Consider the following 16710-nt stretch of genomic DNA (forward strand, 5'->3'; position numbering starts at 1 on the left):
TTTCTATATAATAAGAGAAAGTATTTTCTACCAAAGTTCGGAACTTGAGCTTCCCCCGTGTGCCCTCAAAGGTCAGAGGTCAAACCAATGTGCTAGAGACTGAGAGGGGCCATGGTGGGGGCTTCCCAACTGACCACATGATGCTGGACAGGCACCCTGGCCTTTGGAAACCTCAGTTTTCTCATCTGGAAAGTGGGGATGATGGTTCTTTCCTCCTTGGGTGACTGTAGGAATTAAACAAAATACACAAAATACTCAGGCTCAGTGCCTGGCACAGAATCGGAGCTCAATACACAGCGACCGATTATCCATTAAGCGTAGATTTCCTGTAAGCAGTGGCCTCCGGTGCCCCGCTGGGCATTCAGGGTCAGCTTGTGAGCTGACGGGCACACTGCGATGACTCGCCTCCTGCAGGGCCTACTCTGGGGCTCCTCCCTGGGCTGTGACAACGGCGCTTCTCTGTGACAATGAAGGCAAACAGGTTGGCACCGTCAGCTGGGCTCAGCCGGGTCCTCCTGGGAAGACCAGTGCGAAGGGGGCAGTTTTCAGAACGCAGGCCCCACCCTGCTCTGATTCCCAGTACAAGGGACTGCGGCTGTGGGGTCAGGTTGACGCAAAGAGCTTAGAACTTGGAACTGGAAGCCCTGGGCAGGGCCTTGGGGGCTGCCAAGTCACACGGTGGACCTATCTGGCCATTCCCCTGCCCAACGCCTGGCACTGGGGCATCCGTTGCCTGGAGGGAGCCTCCCTGGGCCTCCATCTTCCTCACCTGCCTCCCACGTGCGTCCCTGATTCTGCGGTCTCTCTGTTCCCCAAGCCAAGTTGGTGTCACGTGGATGGACGTTCACTCAGGGGTGGGTGGAGATCAGTTTGGTACATTATTCCTCTTGTGAATGCTTTATTTGTTTAACTGTGATGAAAACACACACAACATGAATGTACCATTTTGACCATTTTTAATTATACGGGTCAGTAACATGAAGTCTGTTCACATGGCTGTCCAACCATTGCCATGGCTCCATCTGCAAAATGGTTTTATCTTTCCAACCCTAAACTCTGTCCCCATGGACTGCTCACTCTCACAATCACTCCCACCCCTTTCCCCCAGTCCCTGGCCCCCACCTTCCAGCTTGCTGTCCCCATGAGTTTGGCTTCTCTAGGGACCTCGTGCAAGAGGAATCGTATTTGTTCGTTCATGGCTGGCTTCTGTCACTGAGCAGTGTGTCCTCAAGGTTCACCCATGTTGCAGCAGCTGTCAGAATATCCTTCCTCTTAAGGCTGAATACCATTGCCTTGAATGAATGAACCACACTCTCCTTGGACTGCATTCCAGTCATCCATCCATGGACACTTGAGGGACCTCTTCTCTTGGCAACTGTGAGTCATGCTGCTATGAACACAGGGTGTGCAAATATATGTTTGAGCTCCTGCTTTCAATTCTTCTGAATATATACCCAGGAGTAGAGTTGCTGGGTCATATGTCCATTCTATGTTTAATTTTTTGAGGAATCATAAATGTTGCATTTTATTTATTTTTTATTGAAGTATAGCTGATTGATAATATCATGTTAATTTCAGATGTACGGTACAGCAATTCAGTTCCGCACACGCATATATTCTTCAGATTCTCTTCCCTTATAAGTTATTACAAAATATTGAATAACCTATGCTACACAGTAGGTTCTGGTTGCTTATCTATCTAAGACACAGTAGGGTGTATATGTTAATCCCAACCTCCTAAGTTATTTCAATGTTGCATTTTAAAACAGTGTCGAAAGTAAGTAAAAATGCAGTGTCGAAAGTAAGACATCAAGCTGAATGGAGAAAGTACCTGGATCTTGCCGACCCAGCCAGACCGGGGCTGGAATTCTGGCCCTCCATAATCATAGCCAAGTTACTTCACTTTCCTGAGCCTCGCTTTCCTGGTCCATAAAATGGGACTAATACCGTTCACCTTAGGTCATGCGGAGTTCTGAGAAATTTTAACTGCATTAGGAATGTTGGAAAGGCTAATGGCTTAGAGCAAGGGTCAAAAGCCATGCTATGCACCTGTTTTTGTGCTGCCCGAGAGGCAGGAATAGTTTTCACATTTTTTGAGGGTTGTAAAAAAACAAAGAATATGTGTCAGAGTCAAATGTGGCCCGCAGAGCCTAAAACACTTACTCCCCAGGGCTTTTTAGGGAAAATCTCCTGATTTTCTGATTTTACAGAACAAACTGTAAATGTACCGAAGTCGGAGTACTTGGGTTCAAGGACGAACTATGTGACCTTGACCAAGTCCCTTTGTACCTTGGTCTCCCCATCTGTAAAATGGGGATAACAATGCCCATGGCCTATTGTCTAATCTCCACCTAGTCTCTGCTCAACAAGGCCATGCTTGCTCCTTCTAGCACCTTCTGTAATGCATGTCTCCTGTTTTCTCTGTGGTCTGCCTCCCCGCCTAGGATGGAAGGCTCACCTGGGCATGGATGTTGAGATGCTTTGCTTGCTGACGTGTCTGTGAACTTTGCAGGGAGCAGGCACTAGGTAGATATTTGCTGAGAGAACTCAGACCCCTGGGGAAATGTGAAAACCAAACGTTAGCACACAGAGGACATTGACACAGTGCTGGGATGGGTGAGTGCCCAGTGCAGAGTTAGCCCCGAGCTGGCATGAGACCTCTGGGTACTTGGGGGAGGGGGTGATTCTTCCCACAGGGCAGGTTCTCAGGGGTGTCTGCCCTGGGCGCTGGCCCAGCCTAACACAACTTGGTAGAAAAACAGTAGGAAACAGTGGAAAAGCTTGCTTCCTGGAGGTTGACACATGGGGTGTGGTGCCCGCAAGTGTGCAGACCAGCCCCATGATCCAAAGCAAACATGGTCACCTCCCTGAGGACCTGCCCGACTGGTCCCCACACCTTCCTGAGGACAGGCGGTGAGATGACAGGTCCTGTTTGCTACAATGTCTTCAAGGGGTTGGAACCCCCCCACCCCAGTTGCAACACCCGGCTTTGCCTTGTTGACCAATGCCTCCACTCCAATCCCTCAGGTGACCACCCCTCGATCACCCACTGGAAGGCATTGCCTCCATTTGACAGATGAAGCATTGAGGCTCTCAGAGCCGAAATGATCATCAAGCTCACTGTTATGGTGTCGCATTGCTGGGACCTGACCCAGGACGGCATGGCACGGGGTCTTCTACTGTGCAGAGAATGGGTGAACAGATGATGCACTTAAGGGGGCATTGGAGTCACGGACCTTCTGGGGAAGAGGTGGGAGGTCAGACCATCCTTCTGGAAGAACCAAAGATGGGTGGGATGGTTCTCCAGGCTAGGCCTGTGACTGAGGGTAGGGACTAGGAGGCGGGGAGCAGACACACAGACTCCTCTCGGATGATCTGCAGCAGAAACCTGCAGATGCATGGGCTACCCCACCTCTACAGATGGCTCCCCCGAGGACAGGGGGCTTAGATGTCAAACCCCAGAGTCAAGGCGATCTCTGTGAATCTCCATGGCCTTTCATCGTGGCCACTGCAAGGATGACTCACTCTCACAGACGTGCTGACCTGGTTCTTTTCTCAAAGCCTGCGTTTATTATTTTTTTTTTTTTGTGGTTCTCTCCAGGGCAGGTCGTGCTCCCAACACAGAGGCTGGGGTTGGGTTCTGGGGGAGGGTGGAGGCAGAGGTGGCTGGGAAGGAGGGGGGTGGGGGAGCAGGTAGAAGTGGCTTTGTTGACAGATAAGTCAACTGATGTCAAGGCATGTCAGTACCTCCCTTAGCAGGATATGCAGGTCGAGTGACATACCTGAAGTTCAAGAACAATTATTAGCTAGCAATCCGCTAAGACAGTCTAACAGGACAGCCCCCAGTTTCCCAGGGCAGCAAAGGAGGGCATCAGAGAAACCCAACTGCCTGGTTCAGAGAAATGATCCTCACCCATTCCATCAGAGGCAGAAAGGGAAAGTGAAATCGCCCTCAGGAGAGAAACAGAAAGCCCTCGGAAGGGATTCCAGGCCCTCACCCCTCTTCCACAAGCTCAGGGGAGAGGCTAGGATGCAGGGATGAGGAGCCGGAAAAGAAGGAGCAAGATCAGTTCACCTCCATGTGACAAGAGCTCCCTCGTCACGTTTACGGCATCGTCACTTAGACTGTGTACTCTGCATATAAGTTAAATAAACAGGGTGACAATATACAGCCTTGATGGACTCCTTTCCTGATTTGGAACCAGTCCATTGTTCTACATCCGGTTCTAACTGTTGCTTCTTGACCTGACTACAGGTTTTGCAGGAGGCAGGGAAGGTGGTCTGGTACTCCCCTCTCTTGAAGAATTTTCCACAGTTTGTTGTGATTCACACGAAAGCTTTGGTGTAGTCAATAAAGCAGAAATAGATGTCTTTCTGGAATTTTCTTGCTTTTTCTATGATCCAACAGATGTTGGCCATTTGATCTCTGGTTCCTCTGCCTTTTCTAAATCTAGCTTGGATATCTGAAAGTTCTCGGTTCACATACTGTTGAAGCCTAGCTTGAAGGATTTTGAGCATTACCTTGCTAGTGTGTGAAATGAGCAGAAATGTGCAGTAGTTTGAACATCCTTTGGCATTGCCCTTCTTTGGGATTGGAATGAAAATTGACCTTTTCCAGTAAATGTTCATTATTAACACATCAACATGCTAGACAACACCCACAGTCACCATGACAGTTCCAAGGCCGAGCATAAAAGGTCAGAAAGTGAGTGGTGGCCCAATTCCTGGAAACCTCTGCCCCTTTCCCAAAACAGTTGCAATACTCCTCCCACTCAACTGTCTCTGAAATTACCCAGCCCTCTAAAAACGCTGGGGCCTTTCACCTACTGAGATGGACTACAGTCTGTCTGTGGAGTGTGTATCTCTCTGAATAAACCTCCTTTTACTTTACTAAGGCTTGCTCTTGAATTCTTTCCTGCGGGAGGCCAAGAACCCACACTCAGCACCCATCATAGGGACTCACCTGGGACCTGGGATGTGAGCACCCTCTCGCACCTCCCACTCTTTCTTGCAACACCACCATGGGGTAACAGTGCCTTCATGCATTTTCAGGCTCTGGACAGTAACTGCTGCCTTGCCTGGGAACCAGATGGATGGCATCACCGACTCCATCGACATGAGTTTGAGCAAGCTCCAGGAGCTGGTGATGGACAGGGAGGACTGGTGTGCTGCAGTCCATGGGGTCACAAAGAGTCGGACACGACTGAGCGACTGAATGGGACTGAACTGGGAAACAGGAGTCTTACCCCAGGGCCCCCTGCCCCGAGGGCATCTCTGACACCCTGGAGAAGGTGTGCAGGTACCAGTGCTCTTGGCGATGCTGTTCCCGTCGGTGGCTTCTCAGCAGGGACACAGAGGGACAGGGACAAGGATGCTCTGTCCCGGAGCTGAGAAAAGTTGGCAGTTCAGCAGTAAGATGGAGGGTAGTAGCTTCTACGCATTCGGGCTCTGGATTTGGTTTTGTTGTTGTTCAATCGCTCAGTTGTGTCCAACTCTTTGAGACCCCATGGACTGCAGCACTCCAGGCTCCCCTGTCCTTCACCATCTCCCAGAGCTTGCTCAAACTCATGTCCATTGAGTAGGTAATGCCATCCAGCCATCTCATCCTCTGTCGTCCCCTTCTCCTCCTGCCTTCAATTATTCCCAGCATCAGGGTCTTTTCCAATGGGTTGGCTCTTTGCATCAGATGTCTAAAGTACTGGAGTTTCAGCTTCAGCATCAGTCCTTCTAATAAATCTAATAATAAACGGGTTATTTTCCCATTAGGATTGACTGGTTTGACTTCTTTGCTGTCCAACGGACTCTCAAGAGTCTTCTTCAGGATCACAATTTGAAAGCATCCATTCTTTGACGCTCAGCCTTATTTGTGGTCCAACTCTCACATCCTACTATTACTTCCTAGTACCTAACTACTGGAACAACCATAGCTTTGACTAAAGGGACTGGATTCAAACCTCAGCCCCACCCACCCATAACCCTCCCCTGGCACTTCCCTCACCGCTAAAATGGGCCTGGGGTGAATGTCTGCCTCCCAGGATCCCTGCACCCAGCCCAGCCCACGGGCGGGCTGAGGATGGGCAGATGGCTGGGACCGCTTCTCCCTCGTCCATCACCCACCATGGCTCCAGGCTGGGGCCGGGCCTGGGAAAGGCATTTCAAAGGCCAAGTGGGCTGCCAGGAGCCGAGATCAATAGGCCCAGCCACTGGTATCAGTGGAAGGAAGTAAGCCGCCAGCTCCCACCTGAGGGGTGAGATAAAGGTGGAAGTGGGCAAGCTCAGGATGCCCTACCTGTGCTGGGGGACATGCCCTGGGGAAGCTCCCTGAGGACAGAGACATTCCTATTGGCTTTGTGACTTTGTCCAGGAAATCTGAGGTGTATACTCTGGCCTGGCCGGCAGCTCCTGATCTCCCTTCGCCTTCAATGAGAGGAAGGTTGACGACGCCTGCCTGCCTTCACTAGCTGGCTGGTCTAGAATGATGGAAACAGCATTGTAAAAACCTCACGGATGTCAGACCCACCTGGACAATGCAGGGAAATCTCCCTCCTCGAGGTCCTTGATTTAATCCCATCTGTAGAGTCCCTGTTGCCACATAAGGTAACATATTCACAAGTCCCAGGGGCAGGACATGGGCATCTTTGGGGAGTGTCAATACTCTGCCTCATGAATTCCTGCCAGGATTTCCCTGCTGCAGTGCAGGAGACCTGGGTTTGATTCCTGGGTCAGAAAGAGGCCCTGGAGAAGGAAATCACAACCCACACCAGTATTCTTGCCTGGAGAATCCCAGGGATAGAGGAGCCTGGCAGGCTGCAGTCCATAGGGTCATAACAGTTGGACACGACTTAGTGACTAAATCACCACCAATATTCTGTCTACTACGTCCACCAAGTAAGAAGCAAAGAGACAAATCTGACTTCAGGGTGTAACTGGTAATATGGAGATGCTTGGATGGAGTGCAGCTTCTGCTTGAGCCTGTGATCCCAGGAATAGCTCTTAAGAAATGGAAGCTTTGGCCAAAAGGGTTGCAGGCTTGCATCTTCCAATGAAAGACAGTACCAAAGTCTGAATGCAGGACAAACTGAATCCAATGAGGCAGAGACGGGGATAGAAGGAATACGTCTCTCTCTGTGTTTCCCAACCACAAAGATTGAGTCCCAGGGATGACTGGTGCTTACTTAGTGTGGGCGTCTGCGGGTCTGGTGTTAACTCCTCCAGGTCTCAGCAACCTGGACATCCAGCCGGGTTGGGTACTGAGTCTGGAGGATGTTTGCTGGCGTGTGTATTGGCAAGGGGGTCTCTCCCAGACATCTGCTGTCCCAGCTAGACCCAAGTCAGCGCTGTCCTCACATTGTTGCAGGAGGAAGTTCTCTTGGGAGGCACTGCTGTGAGCCAAGTGAGCACCTGCTTCAAACTTGATAAGAAACAGGCTCCTCCTTGCTATATTTAAAGTGCATAACCCACAAGGACCTACTGTACAGCCCAGGGAACCCTGTTCAATGTTACATGGCATCCTGGATGGAAAGGGAGTTTGGGGGAGAATGGATACATGCATATGTGTGGTTGAGTTCCTTCCTTTTTGTCCTGAAATTATCACAGCATTGTGATAAAAAATAAAACAAAAAGTTGAAAAAAAAAATAGGCAGTTCCTGGTGCACAAAGGTCCTACTGTGGCTCACTGGCCACTGGCGGTGTTTTTCCAGTAATGAAGGTGCCTTTGCTCTCTCATCTGTTCACAGGCTGTAACTTAGAAGTCAGGAGACACCCCCTTCCAGCCTGAGCTGGTGGACGTCTCCAGCCAGGAACCTGAGTAGAGATCTGACCCTCCACGCTCTCTGGAGGAAAAGAGGGGAAATGGGTGATCTGGAGCTTGTGGGGCAACCTGCTCCCTGGGATAACCTGGATGACTCTCCAGCATTTAAAACATCCATTCTGTCGGTTAGAAGGCTGCCGAATTTTATGCTTCCCTTTAAGCAGCAAAAAGGAGAAAAGGAGGAAAGCGGACATTTTAGAACTTGGACAAAAGCTGTCTCAGCAGGACTCTGGAGAATGACCAATGTTCTAGTCTGCAGAAGAGGCTATTGAGACCTAGACAGGGCAAAGCCTACTAGCAATGGAAATTTAAAAAAAAAAAAAAAATCTCAGTATGACCAACTTCCAAGTGCATTGTTTTTTCTCAATTTAATGGAAGAATGTTGGTATTATTTTTTGACTCCATCTGTTTGTTTTATGGTCAGGCCACCCAGTGAGTAATTCAGGCTCCATTCTCATCTTTGGCCTTGTTGCAGAAATCTCTCACGTCTCTCGAAGGAAGAGCTGATGACCCATTCAGGATGGCAACTCTGGCTGCAGCCATCTCCCCTCCCAGGCTCTCCTGGGGCCTGGGTGTGGCCAGGAACCTCAGAGAAGGAATGTGGGGGAGGCAGCCCCAGGGGAGGGGGGCTTCAGCATGTTGGCAGGTGTCAGCACTTCCTGCCGGCAGATGAAGCAAACGTGTGGCACCATGCTTGCTTCACCCAAATGGAGTTCTTGGAAGGGGAACTCGATTAAAATCTATTCTTCCTGAATTCGCGCTGGGAGGGCTGCTCCCTAGACGTACATGTTGAGGAAGGTTTCCTTTTCAGCCAGGCTGGTGAAGGTGCTGGGCTTTAACAGTCTGGCCATTCCATACCTGAAGAAGCACAGCTTTTGTTGTTGTTCAGTCGATAAGTTGTGTCCGACTCTTTGAGACCCCATGGGCTGCAGCACGCCAGGCTTCTCTGTCCTTCACTATCTCCCAGAGCTTGCTCAAACTCATGTCCACCAAGTCAGTGATGCCATCCAACCATCTCATCCTCTGTCACCCCCTTCTCCTTCAGCCCTCAATCTTTCCCAGCATCAGGGTCTTTTCCAGTGAGTCAGCTCTTCACATCTGGTGGCCAGACGATGGCCCTCATCACATTAGCCTCGTTTGAGGATGGATCAGTGCACAGACCCTCGGGGAGAAGCTGGCATGGAGCAGCTCTGCTCCTCCCCTCTGGGCCCTTCCAGGACACACACCTGGATCTGACCTGAACTACTGTTACTATCACTGTTCCCATCGCCTGACCTGGTTCACAGTTACTCTTCCAAGTAGTAATGATGATTCCAAGCAGCTGAATAATGGCTCCTAAGACAGCCTTGGCCTCACCCCTGGAACCTATGAATGTGACCCTGAATAGAAAAATAAAAAGAACTGTGCGGGTGAGATTAAAGATTTGGAGATGGGCAGAGGATCCTGGAGCACCCGTGTGGCCATTCTAAGTGTCCTCATGAGTCCTTGGCTAAGAGGAGACTCTGCTTTGGGCCTGCCAGTGTAATAAACTGCACTCCACTATCTGCATTGTCCTTCTGAGTGAGTTTGCTTCCCGGAATGCGTGGCTACAACATGTACACCTGATTCACTTTGCCGTATGCCTGAAACTAACACAATATTGTAAATCAACTATTATCCAATAAAAAAATTTTTTTAATGTTTAGTGCCGCTCCTCTGCCAGTTGTGACCAAAAGGAATCCACTAAAACAAAGATTCCTAAACATCTCAGGAAAAAAAAAAGTGTCCTCATGAGCAGGGGACAGATGGAGACCTGACTATAGAAGAAGGGATGGCCATGTGGTCAGAGAGGCAGAGCAGCCACCAGCCAGGAACAGGGCAGCCCCAGTAGCAGGACTAGGTGAGGAGTGGTCATCCCCTGGGACCTCCAGAAGGAGTCACTCCTGCTGTCTCCTTAATTTTAACCCCTACAGACTCACTCTGGACTTCTGTCCTCCAGAACTGTAAGAGAATATGTTCCTGTTGTTTGAAGACACTGTGTGCTCACTCAGTCGTGTCCGACCCTTGAAAACACCAGGGATTGCAGCCCGCCAGGCTCCTCTGTCCATGGAATTTTCCAGGCAAGAACACCTGGAGTAGGTTGCCATTCTCTTCTCCAGGGGATCTTCCCAACCCCGGGACTGAACCCAAGTCTCTTGAGTCTACTGCATTGGCTGGGCTGCGCTTAGCCGCTCAGTTGCATCCGACTCTATGCAACCCCATGGACTGTAGCCCACCAGGCTCCTCTGTCCATGGGAATTCTCCAGGCAAGAATACTGGAGTGGGTTGCCATGCCCTCCTCCAGGGGATCTTCCCGACCCAGAGATCAAACCCACGTCTCCTGCACTGACAGCAGATTTTATACTGTCTGAGCCACCAGGAAAGTGGGTTCTTTACCGCTAGTGTGACTGAGGAGGCCCCCTTGAAGTCACTAAGTGTTTGTTAGAGCAGTTGTGGGAAAGTCAAACAGTCCAGGATTGGGATCGAGGGGCTCGGGGCCCCCAGTGACCTCAGGGGGAGCTGGGCCAGGAAGTCCGGCGGAGCCGTCCTCCCTCCCCCGCCCAAGTCACCTTGGGAACAGAAGGTGCTCGTAAAGATATGGAGCAGGGTGGTGGTGAAGGGGGGCTCTTCATTGTGAACCTGCCTGTTCCGTCTGGGTCTTCTACCAGTAGGTATCGTTACTGTCACAGATGCCATTAGGAGTCATCCAAGCGGGCAGATGGTGTGTGTGTCCTTGTTTGTGCTTGTCCATGTTAAAGGGACAACTCTCACACCCACCACCTAGTGAGTGTTACATTCCATTGGCCTTCGCTCTCTGGGGGAATTTGGCATCTCAGGCTATCTGTGCTCCTCTCACCCCTCTCTTCCTCTCATCCTTCCCCCTCCTCCCACCCCTCCTCCCACCCCTTCCCCCACCACACCTCCCTCCAACCTTTCCCCTACCACTTTCTCACCCTCTCCCCTGCCCCTCCTCCGACTCCTCCCCTACTCATCCCCAGCCCCTGCTTGGGGTCCCACCTCCTATCAGGGCAGGCAGGTGCACTATCCTGACCTTTTCTGTGGAGGGTGCCCTGTCTCCCGGTCATTTCGTTGCCACAGTCATCGCACACTTGCTTGGACCCGCCACGCGTTCAAGCTTTTCCTTCCATCTTCACAATCCATAAAGTGGATGGGTTTACTCCAGTTTTAAAGGTGAAGAAATTGGAACTGTGGGAAGTTTGGAGACCAGAGGGAAACGACAGCCAGTGGCGGACAAGCAGGGTCTTCCCGGCCGTCTGACCCCATGACCCCATGGATGCCGCCTGTCCTGGAGGACGCGTGCCACTGGTCTGGCGCCCGAGGCTTCAGGGCTCCGTCGGGGACATCTGCTCCACCCATCCAGCCGTCCACCTACTCCCTGGTCGAGCGGTCACTGGGGCAGGAACCTCCCTGATTTCTGATTTCAGTGAGGATGGTTTCTGTTTTTTACCCATCTCCAAGGGACCCGGTTTTCTATCCAATCCACTGACAAGTCCTAGATGCCCTCTGAGGACAGCACAAGGGGTGAAAGAGTGACCAGAGTTGTCCTTCCCCTCCCAGTCCTGGCCGTCAAGAAGACAAACAGAGACTCATGTCACTGCACAAGGTCAAACTATAAAACTCACACCTGTCTGTGCAGAGGCCAAGCTCTGGGCGGCTGCCCTCGCTGCTCCTTGGCAGCCTGGATGAGCCAGACCTAAGGCGTTAGCACGTCCAAACAAAGGTGCTTACTGTTAGGAGGGCCAGCCTGGATGCCCCCGAGTGAGAAGGCAAGAGAAGGAAATGTTTCAGAACAGATGCAGGAAGCACTGGCCAGGCTGAGTGTCTTCTGTTGTGGAAATGCTGGCCTGGCCGCCCCTTGCTTCTCCCTCCCTGTTTCCTCGTGATGACTTGCTTTTGGATAAACCTAGCGCGTGGCTCACTCTCTGGGCTACCCGATGCTTTGTTTGTGTTATTCTAAGAAGCAGATTGTTGGTTCATGCCCCAGCCTCTTGTGGGTGTGTCTGGGTCAGGATCCTCTTAATCTTCTGAGTCAGAGGTTAGACCCATTTTGCAGATAAGGAATCAGAGGCTCTGAGAGGTAAGTTAACCTGTCCCAGCTTGTAACTCGGGCACAAGAATCAGAGCCCAGCACTCATCTTTCCAGCAGCGTAGGCAAGTTGCCCAAGTCAGAGGAGCCTGGGGTTTGAGCCGGCCTGAGTGGTGAATGTAAAGATCACGGCAGAGCCCTGTGCTCCCAGGAGCTCAGAATCTGGGATCCAGACATGCAAGTGGGTCATTTTCCAAACGAGGGGCAGGGCACAGTTACTAAACAGCTGTGGGCCTAGCACGGGGGGTGGGGAGAGACAGGTCTGACTATTAGGGTTCCCAAAAGACACCTGAAGCTGAAGCTCCAACACTTTGGAAAAGACCCTGATGCTGGGGAAGATTGAAGGCAGGAGGAGAAGGGGGAGACAAAGGATGAGAAGGCAGGAGGAGAAGGGGGAGACAAAGGATGAGAAGGTTGGATGGCATCACTGACTTCATGGACATAAGTTTGAGCAAGCTCTGGGAGATGGTGAAGGACAGGGGAGACTGGCGCGCTGCAGTCCATGGGGTCGCAAAGAGTCTGAATGACCAAACAGCAACGCAGAAGATGCTTCGCTGGGAGCAGGGTGGGAGTTTGCTGGGTGACCGTATGTGGAAGGGCCTCCCTGACCCAGGGAAGAGCAAGGCGAAGACAGAGTGGTGGGATGAGGCAGTGGCCAGGGACCAGCCTGTGAGCCATTGGATGAACTTGAACAGTGATTCGAGTGGTGATGGGATCTGACTCACATTCCAGAGAGTTCTCCAGAGGCTCTGGTGGGGCTTTGAGGAAACAGAGTTGATGAAGGGAGCGAGACATTCAAGGAAGTTCTGGTCCCTGGCTGGTGCCTTCACAGATGGTGGGAGGCACCAGGAGTGCAGGCAGGCTCTCATCTCTCCAGGGGCATCACTAGGGAGTGGGGTGGGTGCAGATGTCCCTCCAGGAGGGTCCACTGTCCATCTGGTCCTGGACCCTAGACCCTGAGCTGAGAGCAGAGGCTCCTGAGATGGACCCTGCTATCCTTTTGGGTCCCTGGGGGCCGTGGGGCTTCTCAACCATGGGAAAGGCCCAGGTGTGGGACCCTCAGCTTCTCAGGACGGCCCTGGGCTCCTCACATGCCTTTCTTCCTCCACTTGCCCCTCCTTTCCTTCTGCACCCAAAGAAACTGGCTCTTCTGGTTCTGCAGGTCTAGGTGATTGAAGTTCAGGGCCTAGGAATCTAAAGTTGACCTTGAGGTCTTCTTACTCACTGTCAGGGTCCTGCTCACCCCAGCTCGGCAGGCAGGAAGCTTTCATGTCTTCTGTTCTCTCTTCCCTGGGTACTTACGTTTCAAATAACACTTACACAGCATTTGCCAGGTGGGGAAGGTGTTTCCAGTCTCAGTTTTACAGACAGGGAACTGAGGCAGAGTCTGGCTGACCCCGGCCGGCAGTGGGGGTCTAGCCACTAAGTCTGGGCAGGGCTCAGCAACCTGGGGTGGACCGGCTGTCCTGGGGTTCAGATGTTCTGGGGTGTCTTCCACCACCCTCTGCCTTTACTGAGCCATCTTCCCACACAAGCCGTTGCAGGAGACAGTGCCAAGGCACAAAGGACCACGATGAAAACCAAAGACATCGCTGGCCTCCTCAGACCCTCAAGAGCTACAGACACAGTTGAAGCACCTTTGGTTGCTGGGAAGTTCCAGGGTGTTCTTTGTGGAACACTGGAGGCATGGCAGGAACCCCAGAAACACCAGTTGAAGGGGCTGAATCCATAGGGTAGACTGGACATTTCAAGGTGGACTGTCCTGGCTGACCCCTTGCCCACAAATACTCCTATTCATGTTTGATTCAAGGATTCCCCCTCACCTTTTTTAAATTGAAAGACAGGGCAGATGGACAATGATAGCTTTGTGGACCTATATCATTGCTTCAGCATTTAAGCTACTCTGTACTTGGAGAAAAAAAAACAGGACCGTCTGGTGCCCAGAGCCCTAACGTGCAGTTCTAGGCTGGGCAACTGGTATATGGAGCCCATGTCGGGGAGTGGGGGAATGTGGGGGTTTCTCAAACCTCCACACTGTTCCCACCTCCCCACATACTCACACAGGGTCACTTGAGACCCAAAGGGAAGTGCTGACCTCAGCTACAAAAAATAATCACTTGTTCAAAAAGCAGGAATAACTGACAACCAACCAAGCAAACAGTCCTAGAGACCCTCCAATCCATCCTTGTATAAAGACAGCCAGTGAAGAGTTACGTTAACCCCAGCCCTAACCCCAAACACCTTCCCAGATTCCACTGCCCTCTTCCTATAGCGAGCAAAGGAATCCATAGGGCTTTCTTAAGCTCTGATCTGGCAAACTGGACCAGGCTACACCTGGAGATGGTGAAGGACAGGGAAGCCTGGCGTGCGGCAGTCCATGGGGTTGCAAGGAGTTGGACATGACTGAGCGATCGAAAAACAACAACTCCTGGAGAGGCCACAATCCTAGTTAGTATCCTCAAAACATCTATGGGACATGGGTTCCCTCTGACTCAAAATTTAGTCCCCAGAGGACAGGCCATCACCCCTCCATGTCTCTGGAGAGCCCACCTTCCTTTCCTGTGTGAGAAGAGGTGTGCGGCCTTTGGCCTAGGCAGCTAGTCGCTGGCCCGTCATCTCGCCCCTTCTTGGGGTTCTGCTATCTGCATAGAAGAGCAGAGGCCACAGGGCTCTGAGAGGGTGACGTCACCCACACTGCCTCCTATTGGCTGGAGTGAGTCACAGGGCCAGCATCTTCCAGGCATGCGCATTAGACTCCTCCGGGTCGCTGGGCGAAGGGGCGTGGATTCAGAAGGGAACAATTGCAGCTATTTTGGCAAAGAATCCAGCGCACAGGGATTTCCGCCTTCAGTCTGTGCAGCAAACCCACTGGTCAGGTGGGAAAACTGAGGCACAGAGAGATCAAGTTCTGTGTTGCTGCTGGGAACTGGCAGAGCTGGGACATCAACAGATGTCTGGGTTCTGGCCCCCTACATGTGCCGGGGACCCCAGGACATGCCCTGGTTCTCATCCCCAGCGCTCACCACCCCTCACTGCCTGGTCACCGTAGTCCACCCCAGGCACTTGGAAACAGTGAGGGGTGGAATGGATCTGGGCCTGGCTGCCTGGGAGCAGTGGCCATTCTTGTCTCCACCTCCCCTCTCTCCCTCTGCAAGAGGAGGCCTTCTCACCCCGTGCCTGGGTGGGTGTAGGGTTGCAGAGGGACTGTTCCCTCAGTGGCCTTTGTCAGAACCTATCAATGTGTACATTAGGCTTATAAATAATTCAGGCTGGCAATTATCCAGGGAGGAAGGGAACCTCTGCGCTCACAGCCAGGGCAGGCTCCGACAAGAACCAGGTGAGTTATTTGTGCAGATGGAGCAGCAGGGAGGCAGCGATTCATGACGCTGTGCAGCCCTCCCTGCCTCTCAGATGACCTTGGGACCTCCCTTGTCCTGCAGAAGCTGTGTGCCTAGATCCCGGGGGTGGTCCCAGTGGCTGTGAGCAGCCCCTCAACACTCTCCTGCCTTGGCAGCCTCCCCCTCCCTGCTGGAGGATGGGCGCATGGAAGGCCAGCCTCCTTTCGGCCAGAGGCAGCTCAGTTGCATTTTTACAGCGGCCACCTCATTCAGTTCAGTTCAGTCCCTCAATCATGCCCGACTCTTTGCGACCCCATGGACTGCAGCACTCCAGGCTTCCCTGTCCATCACCAACTGCCGGAGCTTGCTCAAACTCATGTCCATGTAGTCGGTGATGCCATCCAACCATCTCATCCTCTGTCATCCCCTTCTCCTGCCTTCAGTCTTTCCCAGCATCAGGGTGTTTTCTAGTGAGTCAGTTCTTCACATCAGATGGCCAAAGTATTGGAGTTTCAGGTTCAGCATCAGTCCTTCTGATGAATATTTGGGACTGGTTTCCTTTAGGATTGACTGGTTTGATCTCCTCTCAGACCAAGGGACTCTCAAGAGTCTTCTCCAACACCACAGCAAAGAACTGAGACCGGCTGAGGCACAGACTCTGACGAGCTGAACCCCGATAGCCTCCAGCAGGAGGGCACCCCTCTAGTCTCCTTGTCATGGGACAAAAACAGCCCCTCCCTGTTGGGGGCTCGGCTGACAGGCCCTTCTGTTACTTGCAGCCCAGTGTCTCCTAACCCACAGTGGGAGTGATTGGCAAGGATCCTGTATGTTTTTCTTCCTGCCCACTTCACTGGGGCCAAGCTCTGGGCCTTCCATTGCCCTGGGCACCACCTTCACGGTTTCCTGCCTTGCTCACTTCTTAGGCTTCCTGAGTTAGCCATCTAGAAGTAGGACTGCTCTCCTCCCATTGCCTACCATCAGCTCTAAAAAACATGGGGGCTTCCCTGGTGGCTCAGTGGTAAAGAGTCCACCTGCCAATGCAGGAGATGTAGGTTCAATCCCTGATCTGGGAAGATCTCACATGCAGAGGAACAATAAAGCCCATACACCCTAACCACTGGGCCTCAGCTCTAGAGCTGGGGAGCCACAACTACTGAAGCCCGCACACCCTAGAACCTGTGCCCCGCAACTAGAGAGTAGCCCCTACTCACCACAACTAGAGAAAAGCCCACCCAGCACAGCCAAAAGTAAATAAATAAAATTATTATTATTTTTAATTCATCTGTATTTGTTACAACTTTTTAAAGCAGAATGTGACTTTGAGCACTACATTTCCATTCACAAAACTTGCTCCAAGTTACTTTTCCAGAGGCTTTACAACATGCCTGAGCAGGCTTATAAGTTTGCTACTCTAAACAATATTTTTCTTTGGAAAA

The 16710-nt window shown here is 51.8% G+C and overlaps 1 long non-coding RNA gene across 1 annotated transcript; it reads right to left on the reverse strand.

Moving 5' to 3' along the window:
- Positions 1–1256: 1256 nt before the first annotated feature.
- On the reverse strand, positions 1257–7289 carry LOC122675182. Its single transcript, XR_006335213.1, has 3 exons — positions 7176–7289; positions 2459–2555; positions 1257–1387 (listed from the first exon to the last, which is right to left on the reverse strand). It is a non-coding gene; the product is annotated as an uncharacterized LOC122675182 (long non-coding RNA).
- Positions 7290–16710: the final 9421 nt, after the last annotated feature.

This window comes from Cervus elaphus, chromosome 19 (assembly GCF_910594005.1).
Source record: "Cervus elaphus chromosome 19, mCerEla1.1, whole genome shotgun sequence".
NCBI classification, from domain to species: Eukaryota; Metazoa; Chordata; class Mammalia; order Artiodactyla; family Cervidae; genus Cervus; species Cervus elaphus.